This window comes from Macaca fascicularis, chromosome 17 (assembly GCF_037993035.2).
Source record: "Macaca fascicularis isolate 582-1 chromosome 17, T2T-MFA8v1.1".
Classification (NCBI taxonomy): domain Eukaryota; kingdom Metazoa; phylum Chordata; class Mammalia; order Primates; family Cercopithecidae; genus Macaca; species Macaca fascicularis.
The window spans coordinates 54,182,714-54,199,818 of record NC_088391.1 but is presented as its reverse complement, the minus strand read 5'-3'; the positions used below and the strand labels follow the sequence as shown (position 1 = coordinate 54,199,818).

Genomic DNA, 17,105 nt, shown 5'->3' with positions numbered 1-17,105 from the left:
ACTTTATGTACAAGGGGTAATTTAACAATAATCCTAATACCTTCATTTATACATTTCATTAGGTTAAAGAAAAAGACTCTATAATATGGTACTCACTGAAGAGTGATAAAGTGGGTATCTATCAAAGGGTGAAGGTGAAGATTGCATTTTTTCTGAAATACTATATTTGAATTTGGCAAATATAAGTGTCTTTCCTATAAATTTAGAAAATTAGAGATTCAGTGAAGCATGACAGTTCCAAAAAATTTAGGCCTATTTATATTTATGACTTTACTACTTGGTTTTACAACGAATTTAGAAAAAAAAATGTGAATTCCGATAAAGAAAACTAAAAAAAGGATAAATTTTAAATATGGCAATAGCTGTTCAAAGCTGGGCTTCTTAATTAGAAAAAGGGAAATTTCAAAACTGTATTACATGGTATTTAATTGACAGAGTATTTATTTTATTATAAAATAAACTGAACCTTGTGCATTACTGATATTTCTCACAGGATTTTATACACAGTTATGGTGTAGTAATGACATTTAGTAAAAATATGAAAATAGAATATAATTTTCAAGAAAATTTTAAGAAAAAAATAAGAGCTAAACTATTATTGGTTTTTCTTGTCCCGAGACTTATGCAGTTGTTCATACAAAAATAAAATAAGGCCGGGCGCGGTGGCTCAAGCCTGTAATCCCAGCACTTTGGGAGGCCGAGACGGGCGGATCACGAGGTCAGGAGATCGAGACCATCCTGGCTAACACGGTGAAACCCCGTCTCTACTAAAAAAAATACAAAATCCTAGCCGGGCGTGGTGGCGGGCGCCTGTAATCCCAGCTACTCGGGAGGCTGAGGCAGGAGAATGGCGTGAACCCAGGAGGCGGAGCTTGCAGTGAGCTGAGATCCGGCCACTGCACTCCAGCCTGGGCGACAGAGCGAGACTCCATCTCAAAAAAATAAAATAAAATAAAATAAAATAAAATAAAATAAAATAAATAGAGATACCGATTGTTTTCACTAACTTCATGCTGTGAATATAAATGGCTGGACAAGAAGACAAGGTTGGCAATAAAAAATGTAATCTAAAAGGAAAAAGAATAAAGGCAGCTGAAGAAATACATATTTTGCCTTCAAGAAAACTACAGGCCATCATGAAGACAGAATTTTCTCCTCTATTTCAGTGGATTTCACTTTGTCATTATTTCTTTGTTGGCTAGTGTGTATGTCTCTTTTTTCCCCAACAGTACTGTAAGTTTTTAAAGACTGAATCTGTAGTCCTGCCTTTCTTTTGTGTGTCACATTGTAATAAGTATAGGAAAGACATTAAAAGTTATCGGTAAAGGCTGGCTAAATGAATATGGTTGCAGATGTAGGTGACTACATAGGTGAGAAGATGAAAAATAATCACTTGTAATGTGTTTCAAGGTATATGTTTATCAATAAATGGTATTTAACTCAAACTATTTGGAAGTATGTTGCCATTTTTCTCCCGAGTGGATTAAAAGGGAATAGACGCCTTTAGTGTAAAGATTTAAAAAGACGTAGTTATCAGTTTTAGAGTGGTGATATGAAAGTACATTAAAGAATTTCTATAACCTCTTAAAAATTCTACAGCAACGCTTAGTATATTCCAAATTCATGTTTTCCTTTCACTGATGCCAATGTTTTTGGACATCAATGAAAGAAAAAAAAAATTGAGTGGCGACCTGCTCAAATATATGTCTGCCCAGATCTTGTCATTGTGATCTATTTTAAAAAAGGATTTTTGCAGAGGTAATTGAGTTAAGAGTCTCAAGATGAGATCATCCTGGATTATCTGGGTGAGTCCTAAATCCAATAGTGTATGCTAATACAAGAACGGAAGAGGAAGACTTGAGATTTACACAAAACAGAAGGCTATATGAGTAGAAGTTAAAGATTGGAAGCAGAGATCGGAGATATCTATTTACCCTGGAATGTATGCAAATCTTCTCTGGGATGAGAGGGGAGGATTTAGTGTCCTGGAATGTCTCTGGTAAGGGAGATAGTCTCAATATATAATTCTTATGCTGTTTCTAAATGCCTTCTTTCTAAAGGAACACGAGCAATTCTAGTGAGAGTTGTATCTCAATAACCCTCTTCCCTAGATACAGATACATCCCCATAAGAGGTATAATCCCACCATGTCATATTGGTCTCCACATATGTGATATTTCTAGGGCTTGTTTAATAAAGACATGGCTAGTCATGATGGCCCAAACCACATCTTATTTTGAATTTATTATAGAAGAATATAGCATGTGGCAAATAAATTCTAGATTTTTTTTATAGGTAGCGGTTAAGACTTGTGATTGGCAATCCATAATGACTTTGTACAGTATGTCTCTGGAATTATCTTCTGTGATATAAAAGGATTTATTTTACATCTTAATTTAATCAGAGTTTATTGCCTGTGAAATGTTTACTTTGACTCTAGAAAGAGGGAGTTGAAACTTTTGTACATATTTTTGCCATATATTAGGGCAGGCATATATATATCACCAAAACTATGTCTTAACATGAGAAACACATAATCAATGTATGTTTTGTCAAAGTAGTTATAAAATTTCATCTGACTTAATATTAAAAGGGGTAATATACAGGGCTACTTTCAAGTATAGCAATGATTGATGTACTAATAACTACAAAAAAAAATCAGAGAACTATCTAAATCCTAATTTAGAACAAAACAGACAAGTAATATAGCAATCAACAAATAGTTTTAAATCAAAGTTTTATCAGAGATGTAATGTTTGTTTATTAGCAAGTCAGATGCCAGGCTTTAAACATGATCCTTCTAAATCCTATATTCCTTAATCCTTAATACTAAGACGGATGAAATTTTCATCAGAGTATAAGTTGCAGATTGTAACTTATTGGGATCAATAATAGGTGATGAAGAAATGCAAACAAAATAACTTAAAAAATTACTGGAATCCAGATGAAGTCACACAATTAGTACTTAGCTATATTATAATCTCTTTTGACTGTCTACTCTGCTTCCATAAATATATGGAATATAGGATTTAGAAGAGTCATGTTTAAAGTCTGTCATCTGACTTGCTAATAATCAAATATCATGTCTCATAAAACTTTGATTAAAAACTGTTTGTTGATTGATGTATTACTTGTTTGTTTTGTCCTAATTTAGGATTTAGATAGTTCTCTGATTTTTTTTTTTTTTTGTAATTATTAGCACATCAAGCATTGCTGTACTTGAAAGTAGCCCTGTATATTACCCCTTCTAATTTTCAGGAATATGGACATAATTATATTCAAAGGTTTTATAGTAGTGATTTATCTGCCTTCAGAAAGCAATGCACATTAAAAGAAAAGAGGAATCTACTAGAAACACTTTGAGGAAGAATGCTATAGATTTTAGAAGTTATGACTGACCTGGTTTTATTTTGTGCACCATTTTTAACTGGAGTCAATTGTTATTTACTAAGAAAATAATGCCTCAAAGTTTCTTTGTCCAGACACAAGATGTTGAGAATTAATTTTTTTCTGAAAATGTCTTTGTTTTCATATAATTTTGCTCATTTTTATAACACAAGTTGAACTAAAAATGGGGCTAACATAAGTTTCTTCATGTTATGAGAGATCATGGAACTGATTTTACTCAAGGTTCAGAAAACTTATAAGATACAATGGCATCACGCTATTAATCAAATGGTAAAGTGACGTTATAAGAGGGATTAATGGCAGCAGAACCATTAGAAATATCTGCTACAGAGCTATGTAGTTTGTTTTCTATTGTACTATAATATATGGATGTTATATGTTTTCATTCACTTCATGCCTTTTTGAGAAGGAGTATTTGTTGCTTCAACTCATATCCATATAACAAAAGCAGAGTTGTACTATTTGGTGCCTTTTTGCTGAAGTAGATGAATATATATGCTAAAATAATAGGTTCATATAAATAAAATACAAGGCATTTATTGGATTCTAATATTTGTTTTTTATAAATGTACTACATAAAAACATTCTAAATAATTGAATACTTAATGTTATTTTTATATTATTTTTCTACATAGCAGATGAATGTGAAGAAGACTATGTCTATGTTTATATGTTTATATTATTTCAAGTAATATCGTATTTACTTTTAGTGAGCTCTTAATATTTTTCATATTCTAGTAGGTCAATTTTGATGTGAAGATAATTAAAGCATTGCAAAATAAGAATAAATGAAGTCTTTTAAATTGATTTTAAGGCAGTGCTCATAAATGAGAAAAAGTAAGGAAAAAATTATTGAAATTTGATGAACTATATGAAGTAGATAGACACTTCCTTCATTTATTTTATTTGTTTTTTTTAAACGAATAGCTAAGTAGATTCATTTTTACATATTTACAAGCTGTAAAGCTGTTTCAAGGTTCTTATTAATAATTGATTTCCACCTAATTGTTATAAATGATTAAACTAAGCTTTTAAAAATATTGTCTTCATTAGTATAATCTCTTTACTATCTCATAAATTACTACAATTACATATAACCTGTTTCAAGGGTGTTGTGATGCTAAATATTTAAACTTTATGTTATTCAAAACTTTTTATTTGTTTATTTTTTGAGCTGGAGTCTCGCCCTGTCACCCAGGCTGGAGTGCAATGGCTTGACCTCAGGTCACTGCAACCCACGCCTCCCAGGTTCAAGCGATTATCTTGCCTCAGCCTCCTGAGTAGCTAGGATTACAGGTGTGCATCACCAAGTCCAGCTAATTTTTGTATTTTTAGTAGAGCCAGGTTTAGTAGTTGGCCAGGTTGGTCTCGAACTCCTGATCTCGTGATCCTCCCATCTTGACTTCCCCCAAATGCTGGGATTATAGGCATGAGCCACCATGCTCGGCTTATTCAAAACTTTTTGTAATTTATCTTTATGATTATGTATTATTAATTTAATTAGTTATTCAACAAATTTTAAGTGAGCTAATCCTGTGTAAGAAGCACTGACTTAAGTCCTGAAGATACAATAGGAGACAAAACAGACAAGAAACCACAAAGGAAGATTAAAAAGCTTAAGGAACGGTTGGTTTGGAAGAGTTGGTTTACAATGTCAGGCAAATTGTGCAAAAATGATACTGGGAGCTATTTCTATATTGAGTATCTGATGAAAAATACCCTGGGTCAAACTATTTTAATGTAATCTATACATAAATTAATTGATTACTTAATATCAAGTAGGTAGAGAAGAATTGCTCTTCTATAATAATGTCCTAAATTGCAGGCTTTTGAAATATTTTGTTAAAAAATCACATTCAAAGTAGTATTATCCCTTGCTATAAATGTAAGCATACTGTGCTACACAGAAATGCTTTGGCCTACATAGAAAATTTTTTATAATTGTGTTTTTAAACAAGGCTTTCAACTTGTGTAGGAACTAGAAGTTTGCAGAATGCTTGTGTTCATTACAAATTTGCTGTTTTATTTTACTCAGCCCTAATGATTTTCATTATCTCCTTAGTTGATAGAATCCATTTCCAAAACCAATAATCTCTTGAAATCCACTGAGCCACAAATTACTCATTAGAGAAAATTTTCAAAGATCATTGCCTTTACTATAGATGTTCACTTTTCATCTTCGGAATACTCTCCTGTAATGCTCCTTATAATAAGGGGAGGGGATGCATGTAGTTACAGAGAAAGATTTCAATGAAATACAGACCAATGGCTTGTTTACAATTTGAAACACTGCATTTTATTAAAGGTCAACATTACATTGTGTTTAACCTTAATTCTATATTTACAAATCTAATATGTTATTACTAAAATATAAATAGGACGTTAATTATAGTAGTCTGATAGTTTCTGAGGTGTTTCATGATTTTATTATAATTTGGGGAGGAGCAAATGAGTATGAATATTTGATGATCTGCAACAGTTGACCAGTAATTTAGTCTGGGAATTATTTCATATATCTAATTTAGGGCATTTCTTACATAATAATATAGTTTTACAAGCATAACGTTTTTCTACTTGTAGTAAAATAAATGTTTGGTTTCTTTAAAAAGTATAAGACTACTGATGTGTCTAATTAGGGGAAAAAAAACAAAAATTCTCTCAAAATGAACTCAATAACTTTGAATTATACGGATTACTTTCATTACCCTCAAAGCTGCCTTGAAACCTCTGTACCTATATTCTAATATTTTGCATGTGGAAATAATTAGAAGTTCAAAAAAAATCTAAATATTTTTGTCATATAATAAATACTACTATGAAGAAAAATTACATTCAACCTAATTTATGTCTTTATTTGTTAAAGACATAATAAAAGAGATTTTATAACCAAGCCTTTAGGAAATCTTGGTTTAAATATTGACAGTGTTAATTATCAGCCTTGTGATCTTGGACAAGTTGTTAGATCCTTTTGTTCTCCATTTTCTCACATACAAAAAAGTGAATTGCATTTATCCTATGAAGCTCTGGCCACAGTGCCTGCGCCACGGACATATTAATGGATGTTTGGCTTTTTGCTTTTTGATCTACTAGGCCTCCATTTGCTGTTTGGGGAACCCTCTGTGCTATGAATGTTAGCTGGCAGCAAACACTGCCTCCCACTACAGGGGCATACAGTGTTGGTGCCTGCTTTTCCACCCTCCAATTCCAACAGGAAGCAAATACAGGACCCAGGCATTGAAGACAGTTGTATCACACCAATGTGCATTTGGAGCCGCTGGCAGGTAAAGGTTAGGAACAATAAATGATGTTTATAAAAGTTATTATGATAACTTTTAAATATAATGACTCTTAAATATTGCTATTAAGAAAAATTACATTTTTCTTAGAAGGAAGAGCAGCAACAGGAAACACATCCACCACCAGGAACAATTTTGGGGGTATTCTTACAGGAAATGTTGATATTAACCAAGATATACCAATATATTTGTACTGGTCATTAAAATAAGGTTTGTGGCACTTTTCTTACCGCTTGGCATCTGGCCTACTTCCCAGCCTTCCTAATGATTCTGTGAGCTGCCCGATATCCTCTTAATAACCTCCCTTTTTGCTTAACCCAGCAAGAGTTGCTTGAAATGCTTACAAATAAGAACACCCTCTGATACAGAAAGTGGTTACTGACTGCTAATTATTGTTTTATTATAAAGTGAAGCAATTAGTTCATAGGACTTTTTTCAATGGACATATCAAATTTTTCATTTTTTAAAAAGTGGGCTGGATTAGATGACCTGAACTTTACATCTAACAGAATTCTTGTGATACTGTGATAACACAATTGGCCTTCCCTATCCCTGGGTTCCACATGTGTGAATTTAACCAACTACAGATCACCATTTTTTTTTTTTAAAAAGGCATCTGTACTGAATTTGTGAAGACATGTTTCCTTGCCGTTGTTCTCTAAACAATACAGTGTGGCAACTATGTACATAGCATTTATATTGTATTAAGTATTATAGGTATTGTAGAGATAATTTTAAGTATAAAGGAGTATGTACATAGGTTATATGCAAATTCTATGTCATGTCATATCAGAGACTTGAACATCTGAAAATTTTGGTATACGTGTGTAGGGGAAAAAAAAAAAGATCAGACTGTTATTGTGTCTATGTAGAAAGGGAAGACATAAGAAATTCCATTTTGACCTGTATTTTGAAAAATTGTTTTGTTGAGATGCTGTTAATTAGTAACTTTGTCCCAGCCATTTTGCTCCAGCCACTTTGCCCCAACCTTGTGTTCACAGAAACATGTGTTGTATGGAATCAAGGTTTAAGAGATCTAGGGCTGTGCCGGACGTGTCTTGTTAATAAAATATTTACAAGTAGTATGCTTGGTAGAAGTTATTGCCATTCTCTAGTTTTAATAACCCAGGGGCACAATGTATTGTGAAAAGCCACAGGGACCTCTGTTTTGGAAAGATGGGTATTTTCCAAGGTTTCTCCCCATGTGATAGTCTGAAATATGGCCTTGTGGGATGAGAAAGACCTGACTGTCCCCCAGTCCGATACCCGTAAAGTGTCTGTGCTGAGGTGGATTAGTAAAAGAGGAAAGCCTCTTGCAGTTGAGATAGAGGAAGGCCACTGTCTCCTGCCTGCCCTTGGGAACTGAATGTCTCTGTATAAAACCCAATTGTACATTTGTTCGATTCTGAGATAGGCGAAAAACTGCCCTATGGCGGGAGGTGAGACATGTTGGCAGTAATGCTGCTTTGTTATTCTTTACTCCACTAAAATATTTAGACAAAAATAAATAAATAAATAAATCTGGCCAACATACACATCCAGGCATAGTACCTCCCCTTGAACTTAATTATGACATAAATTATTTTAATCACATGTTTTTTTGCTAATCTTCTCCTTATTATCACCCTGCTCTCCTACCACATTCCTCTTACTAAAATAATAAAAATAATAATCAATAAAAACTCTCAGAGATCGGTGCCAATACAAGTCCTTGATATACTAAGTATCAGTCTCCTGGGCCCGCTATTGTTTCTCTATACTTTGTCTCCATATCTTATTTCTTTTCTCAGTGTTTCATCCCACCTAACCAGATATACCCACAGATGTAGACGGGCAGGCCACCCCTTCATCCATGGGGGGATCCGAGAACCAGTCACCCTTGGTTACTGAAGGACAACCTTATGAGAGATTTATTATATCTTTTCTATGTGAATAATAAAGAAAGTGAGTAAAACATCATTGTACAGCCACAAATAGGAAAGAAACAGAAGGACTAAAGAAAATGCTGAGTTTTGACAGGTAAATGTGACATACAAAAGTTTACTAATGTGTGTTAATAATATCTTGTACTGTTCAGCTAAGCTTTCTTTCAAAATAGATAAAATAACATCTGAAAACACACAAGAAATGACTCCATTTTAATTAATTTATGTCATGCTTACTCACATTAGGTAAAAGTGGCTGTTTTCGTGCCGCTTTCCTACATAGTCCTGGTGCTAATTAATTCAGCCATACAAATACATAAAATGAGCACTAAAAACACATAAAAAATCATTGACCTCCCTAAGGCAACTTTCTTGGCTTTTGCTGGTAGGATATGGATTCATTAAAGTACTTGCCATTATGTGTATTCATTAAAGAAGGAAGCAGTCTATTTTGTCATCAACAATCCAAACAAACTTTCTAACCTCTTGCTAGTTCGCAGATAACACTTAGTTTAATTGGTCTGACCCTGACTATCCTTTAAGGCTTTTCAAGAAAAAAAGTAGGTAGACACATGTGGAGGCAGGGAAATTAAGTGGGCCTGGCACAAGCTCCTGAAGTTGCTCTGGTAACAATAGACTTAGCATATACAAAGTTCAAGTGAATATGAATTGTAAGTGATGGCTGAACTGTTAGAGATCAGAGCAAAATTCAGCAGTTCTGGATACTGTTAACAAACATTTTATATTTTCGACTAATGCCAAACATTTTTACGTTATTGACAATATTCATAAAATGTTATACTGTAGGATATTTGTAAAATACACACGCAAAAAATATGAGAGACATAGACTTAATATATTATTGACACTATTTTATGAAAGTTAGTAAGGAAAGGAAAAACACTAACATATCAATAGAAAAATGGCAAAGGACCTAAATGAAGAAATACAAACTACTAATAAAAATATTCAAATATTCTAGAAATATAAGATTTGTATGTTTAAATAGTAATATACCTTTTTTTTCTGTGTGTATAAAATTGGCAAATATTTGGAAACCAACAAAGATGATCTTCATTGCTGGAAAGGTACTGTGGAATAATCAGTCTTATACTACTATCTAAGGTACAAAACTCTCTGGAAAGAAAGCATCAGGAGTCCTTAAAAATGTATTCCCTTGGCTGGGCATCGTGGCTCACGCCTGTAATCCCAGAGCTTTGGGAGGCCAAGGCAAGCAGATTGCCTGAGCTCGGGAGTTTGAAACTAGCCTGGGCAACATGGAGAAACCCCGTCTCTACTAAAAATACAATTTTTTTTTTTTAAGTTTCCTCACTCCCTACCCTGTAAGATCAAGCACAGCCCTCCCACTCTCGAATTGCCTAATACAAAGTGTAATTTTTAGTTGAAATTGAATTCAAATGCAATTTGATGTCTGTTTTCCCGATTTACAGTGGTGAAATAAATGGAAAATTTAGAGAAATTTTTGAAGAAAGAATGTGTTTGTGTCTGGCGAGAGTGCTGAGTAACAAAGGAGGTCGTAGTCTAAAAAGAGCAAGAAAACACAGGGATAGTTTTATAATGAAAGATGATCTAAAAAGTCCCTCCTCTCTTTTTTTCTTACATTTCAAAAATTTAAACAACGTAGCTTTTTCTGCATCAGTAATATCATGACATATCTTGGTGGTCTTTGAATATGTTGCAATAATTAAAGTCATTACTAATGTATTTGTGTCTCCAATGTTCAAATTTCTTCCCCTCTGCATTGTTTATTCAGTTAAAGAAACTAACTTTCTGATTTCATAAACATTTCTATTCGGGAAGAGTTCCCCTTTTCTGCATTAATTCTCTCACTGCCTTCTCTGTTTCTTTTGTGGGAGCATTGCCTTCACAAATCACGTATCTCAAATCCTGTCTCAGATTCAAAACTTTTGAGGAATCCAACAACATGTACTTCCAAAGTATAAAAGGTGATACAAGACAATACTTCTTAATAGGGTATGGTTTACTGGTCTACAGAAACAGGAGCACAAGAATCATCAGCGGCACTGTTATTTGGACCTGAGAGAATATTTTAACATTGGAGTTTATCAAGAAAACAAAGAAAAATGACAGAAGTAAAAGGAATACTTAGGAAAAACTATCATGAAATGACCACGGTGAAGATTAACTGAACAACCTAAGCGTGGCTGCTTGTTCTATCTGTTCTATGTCCCTCTATTTTTACCTCATTGTCTGCCTTTTCCTTAGGTTCCAGCCCAGGAAATTGATCTGCATTATTTCATCAATTGTGCTCTGTGTCTCTGGTTTCAGCGAGGGCCAGACAATGGAAAGCCTCATTAGGAGATTGTGGGGAGGGAGAAGATGAAGTTAGAGTATTTATTTTCTCATCTACCTTCCTATTAAGTTGCTTTAAGCTTCTGACTTCTATGTTTGGCAAAAATTGCATTTATTTCAAGACCCCTGACCTTATTTAATGTTCTGTTCTTCTGTCTTCTGCATGTTTCTGATATGTTGAAATATCTGATTTCTTAAATATGTTCCCCTTTCTTTTCCTTTGGATCGGAAGATTATAATACCTTGTTATTACCAGCGCTCAGTTACTACAGTACCTTTGTGGGTCCCCTAAAACTATATGTTTGTAAGTAATTGACTTTGTAATTAAACAACATTCACAATAGACTACTTTGAGTTTGCCATCCTTTTCCTTTTAGAACCTTGATAGTACTGAAACGAGAAAGATTTTCCTGTCCCCCTAACAGAGCTTGCGATGGGGATGTGGGTCACTTCTTCAGTGCCCTACTGCTCAAACCTCTAGAGGAGCACACAGACGGGCAGGCTGTATGGCTCCCACCCCATAGCAGTGCCTAAAAGTGAATATTTACAGCTCCCAAAGCCCCAGTGGGAGTGTGTCACAGGGTGCTCTTTTAGTTTTTGCCATCTATAGGCGGCTGTGTTAACCAGTTCAATTAGACCCTCTACCTTGAAACAAGGACAGAGGGCTTTCTGTATCCCAGGTTCTTGCCTTGGTGTACAGGGAGAATCAGATCACACCTGGGCTTGGAGAATGAGTGCAAGGTTTTATTGAATGGAGTTAGCTCAAAGAAAGTTAGAAGGGGATGGAAGGGGAAGGTTTTTGCCTGGAGTCAGGCTGCTCAGCATCTTGGGCTCTCCTCTGTCTGCCCAGCCAAACTCTGTGTCGTTCTGCTTCTGCCGGTCAGTGGCCTGCTCGTTGGTGGCCTGTCGGCATGCCAGGGCCTGTCAAGAGGTGCAGGTGCCTGTCAAGAGGTTCAGCTGCCTGTGTGTTCCTCTGCTGATGTGCTCTTCTCAATGTCCAGCCACCTGTGTGCCTGCCTGCTAGGGTCTCAGGGTTTTTATGGGCACAGGATGGAGGCTTGGCAGGCCAGGGTGCTCTTAGGAAATGTGACATTTGGGTAGGAAATGCCTGTCCTCACCTAGGTCTGTGAAGGTGGAGCCACAGCCAGGAACCACTTCTCTACCCAGTGCTTCCCTTCCCCACTTCCGTATCATTTAAAGGGACCACACTCTTCCCTTCCCAACACTTCCCTTCCATATTAATATTATGAATCTAAATTTCTGAATAGCTTATGATATGTTCATAATTTTGAATTACTTCTTCTTTCTATATATCTGACCCAAATCTTATTTCAACATCTCTTCTTTTATCACTTTCAATTATTTGTATATGTCTATGTTCTATGTTTTTTTTCTCATACATTTTCTAAACAATTTTATACAAGTTTTATCAATATGTATCCATATAATTATTTTTTCTATCAATATTTTTCAATCAAATTATTGTCATGTTGTTTTCTTAAATTCACATATTAAGGGGAGAAATTTACTAAATTATATTTTTGTAGCTCCAGCTAGCACTATTTCTTCTAGATACTGGTTAATTTAAACAACATTGATTTACAAGGATTTGTATTCCTCTTTAATGTGTTCTGTACAGTTGCTATGGTTGCCAATTTTTGTAGAAAATTACTTCTATCTATGTTGCATCTCTAAGGCTATATGAATTTCAAATCTCACTATTTAGAATACTTTCTAGTCTTTGTGTTTTTATACTTGGGTCTGTTTTATGAAACAGAGACAGAAAAGTTTCCAATTTGTATAAAATCTTTAAAAATCTTCCAACAGGGAAAAACTATTGAAATAAGAAATAGCCAGCAATAGTTGTTTAAACATTTCAACCCCTCCTAATGTGAGCTTTAAAGATGCATGTTTTTTAATCTGTAGGATCCTCTGAGTAAGTAAATATAGTGTAAATATAGTAAGTGACTATAGTGTAGTTCTTTATTTTTTATTTTCACTTTCTATTATACAAAATAAAAATTACATATTGCATTAAGTTGTCTCTAATTAAAAACCTAAAAAAGTATTTAATTGACTAACTTATTCAATATTTAATTATCTGGAAAAAATTGACCTATTTAGTACATATTTATTAAGCACCTAATGTATGTTAAGCACTAGACCTAAAGTAGTAAGAAGAAATGGCATCTTCTCAGCTATAGAAGGAATCTTCTCAGCTATAGAAGGAATTCTACAAAATCTTGACTTTATTCATCCAATCTTCAAACAAATATTTTGCAGATACCAGGAGACAAAAAAAAAGCAGTTCTTCACAAATGCCTTATCCTTTATGATTTCCACTTATTATTTTCCACTTATTATTTTTCCACATATTTCCACTTATGATTTCCATTTATTATTTTTTAATAATCTTCTTTATGTTATCTGCGTTTGCCTTGAAACCTTCTTTGGCAAGGTTATCCTTGTTTTTCTATGTACTAGAGACTCTCCTCACAGTTCTCGTTCCATACATAGAGCCTGGTTCATTATTGTGCTTCTTAATGTTCTCTCAATTCTAATCTTGCCAGGTTTAGGAGTGTGCAGTTAGTGTTTCTTCCTCTAGCCAAAAAGAGTGATAACTAAAGACACATTTCTTGGCCGGGCGCGGTGGCTCAAGCCTGTAATCCCAGCACTTTGGGAGGCCGAGGCGGGTGGATCACGAGGTCAGGAGATCGAGACTATCCTGGCTAACACGTTGAAACCCCGTCTCTACTAAAAATACAAAAAAATTAGCCGGGCCTGGTAGCCGGCGCCTGTAGTCCCAGCTACTTGGGAGGCTGAGTCGGGAGAATGGCGTGAACCCAGGGGGCGGAGCTTGCAGTGAGCCGAGATCGCGCCACTGCACTCCAGCCTGGGAGACACAGCGAGACTCCGTCTCAAAAAAAAAAAAAAAAAAAAAAAAAAAAAAAAAAAGACACATTTCTTAAACTAATAAAAAACAAAATCATATGCATTGCCTGAAGTTTTAAGCTTTAAGGGTCTTGTGAAAAAGAAAAAAGTAATTAAATCCTTCTGTTCTTCCTCCTGTTTTTTTTTTTAATTAAAAAAATATATTTATTTAGTTTTTTTTCTTTTCCTTTTTTGTACATTTCATTTTGCATTCTGGTAGTAAGTATGAAAATTTGAATAAATCCTTATCCTTGGTATATGTCATATTGTCAGCATGCACCATGTGAAACTCCTGAAATTATTTGTTTATTTAATCATCTGTCAATTCATCTCTCTATTTATTGTTTATTTACATTCTGTAACTCCATTTCCCTCCTACTTCCACAGAATAATCACTTATAGCACTTATCATCAAAGAGATTGTGACCTATAATGACAAAAATATTTTACAGCCTCACATTTCTTAAGAATAAAATAAAATTAAGACACTGATTCAAGTGGGTCCACAACAAATTATTCTGTACTAAATGATAGTTTTTAATATTGAGATTTTTAGGAGTTCTTATGGAAGGAAATACTACACAATGAACACAAGGAGAGGATAATAGAGACTTTGGAAAAAAATAAGATACATAAACTGAGTTATTGAAAGTAGATGAATTTTATTAGAAAGTGAGAAATAGGGAGCTAGGCCAGGAAAATGTAAGCCAGAAAAATAGATGCTTAAGGTATATGGAAATGAATTATTGAACCCCTCCAAACAAGATAAGTTGAAACAGCAACTCATTTTAAAACAGACTAAATGCGCTGGGTGTGCTTTTGGCTTGACCCTGTAATTCCAACTACTTGAGAGGCTGAGGCAGGAGGATCACTTGAGACCAGGAGCTCTAGGCTACAGTAAGCTATGATCACACTAACATACTCCAGCCTGGGTGACAGAATGAGAAGCCATCTCTAAAATAAAAACCCAAATCAAAAAACAAAAACACAGACTAAACAAATATCTTATAACTTCTGCCATTAGAAATAAAGGAGAACAAAATATACACGCTAACAAATTTTTCTAAGTTATTTCAGACATTGACTGTTTGATTTGATAATTTAAGGTTAATTAGGGAAATACATATGCTTGTTAGCTTTTCTGAGTATAGTGTCGCAAAAACTATTTGAATTTTCAAGAATGTGTCTGCAAAATTCAGTGTTTTTTTCAGGGGAGATTATTATTTAAATTGCAGAATTTAGCTTATGGTTATAAAACATACAGCACACACATATCTATATTTACTTTATGATTGCTTATACACGTGTCCACCTTTAACAAGATATCCATTTTGTATGAAGTGACTCCAGAGAGAGAGAGAGAGAGAGAGAGAGAGAGAGAGAGGAGACCGAGAGAGAGAGGTGTCCTGCAGTCACAGGCCACTTCATAGGCGATAACCAGTGTAGTCTTAGAAAGGAGGTGCTTTTTAATAGTATGATCACTCATTTGACTACACATCAATGATATACAATTGGAAAAGCAATGTGGAAATTAAAGGGAGGAATTTATTTGGGGAGATTTTTCAATGTGTTGCCCTCAGTGGATTCACTGCTGCATTGGACTCACTTGGTTTGGTGAGTCCATTTTCTATCCAACACCTCACTCCATTCTCATGAGGGAAGGATGGTGAGTACTGCTCCTGCTTCCTTCATTCCCATAGGTGTTTTAAGAGAGGCTTAATTAAGCCCCTTACTGAGGTAAATTTTTAACCCCTGAAGTGGTGGTGGGGGATGTACTGGATTAGGAACTTATACCTGCTTAGGGAATCTAAAGACAAGAGACTCATCTTCAGGTGTCAGAAGAAAATTAGAAAAATGAATGAGAAAGAGCAAGATAGTAAAGGCAAGGGAGGAGAGAGTAAGAGAAAGAGATTGAAAGTGTGCATGATAGATATAGATATAGATATAGATATAGATATAGATATATAGATATCTGTAGTCAGGGGTCTCTTCATGGGTAACAACCAGTGCAGTCTGACGGGGCTCCACATTCAAGAGATACCTGAACCACTAGGGGCTTAATGCTGTGAGATTGACATGTTGAAACTCTTAATCATGACATTTATGTTTTTAAAGGTAAGTCCCTAGGAAAGTGGTTTTGGAGCTTCACATGTGGGCCTGCCTTGCAATGCCTGCTTGAGATGGGTTCTTGGTAGCTAGCTTCTTACCTACCACTTTTCACCCCTGCCCAGCTTCCACTGTCACTGACTGCTCAGAATGAACTCCAGCTTGTATTGACATGGGAAGCCCTGTAGTCTGCCACTGCTGTCTGCCTTAATAGGTAACCTGAACACAGGGTTTGGTGGACACATACTGTGGCATCTTGGGAGGCATGCTGCAGTTATCCTGGCTCTGGGCTGTCAGTGCCAAAGTGCATTCAGACAAGGACTTGAAGGGGCAAGTTGTTATCTACCCCTGATCCAAGGTTTAATTATAGCTTGGTACAGACATTGCAATTCCTTGGTGGTTTGCTTGTCTGTCTTGGGTAGGTGTGGTGGGTCCATCCCAACTCAGCACACTGTGTATCTGACTAAAAGCTTAAAGAGAGATAAGCCAGCAGGCAGCGGGCTTTTCCTTGAGTTGTGTCTCAGGCTCCCAGGTACCTGTGAGGATCTACATGCATTCCCTAAGCATCCCCATGTCTGAGGGAGCTTGATGTTAAACAACAATTAAAAAAAAAATAACAGTTAAAGAGACTGTGGAAGAGGAGATTCTTTTTTAAAAACATTAATTTGTTACCTTTAACAGAGTCTTTTTATTTTTTTCAGAGCAAGGGTATCTATATTTAAATTTTGCATTGCAGTCAATGCTTTCTAGCTTATATTTTCACTGACTATGGAGAAAAAAAGTATACGTTTTTTTATTTTTTTCTATTCTTGCTAGTTTTATTTGCTTTGTTTGCCAAATACATGTCACTTATCAGAGAATGGGAACCTATAGGCATCTTAAAGGATTCCCATAATGCTTAGAGAGGGACTCCCCATCAACCCCTAAACAAATACATAAGAAAGTGGCTAGAATGCCAAAGTTTTCAGTACTGAAAGAAGATTTGTAAGTGATCACCAGGAAGAAAATATAATGGGCATGTCAAAGAAAGTCTAGTCAAATATCCCCAATGGGTATCTCTGAAGAACTCACAAATAAGCTCCCCCGCCTACTCCCACGGCCAAAA

General features: G+C 35.1%; 1 pseudogene; it reads left to right on the top strand.

Moving 5' to 3' along the window:
• Positions 1 to 7,635: 7,635 nt before the first annotated feature.
• On the top strand, positions 7,636 to 8,594 carry LOC123569779 (uncharacterized; annotated as a pseudogene).
• Positions 8,595 to 17,105: the final 8,511 nt, after the last annotated feature.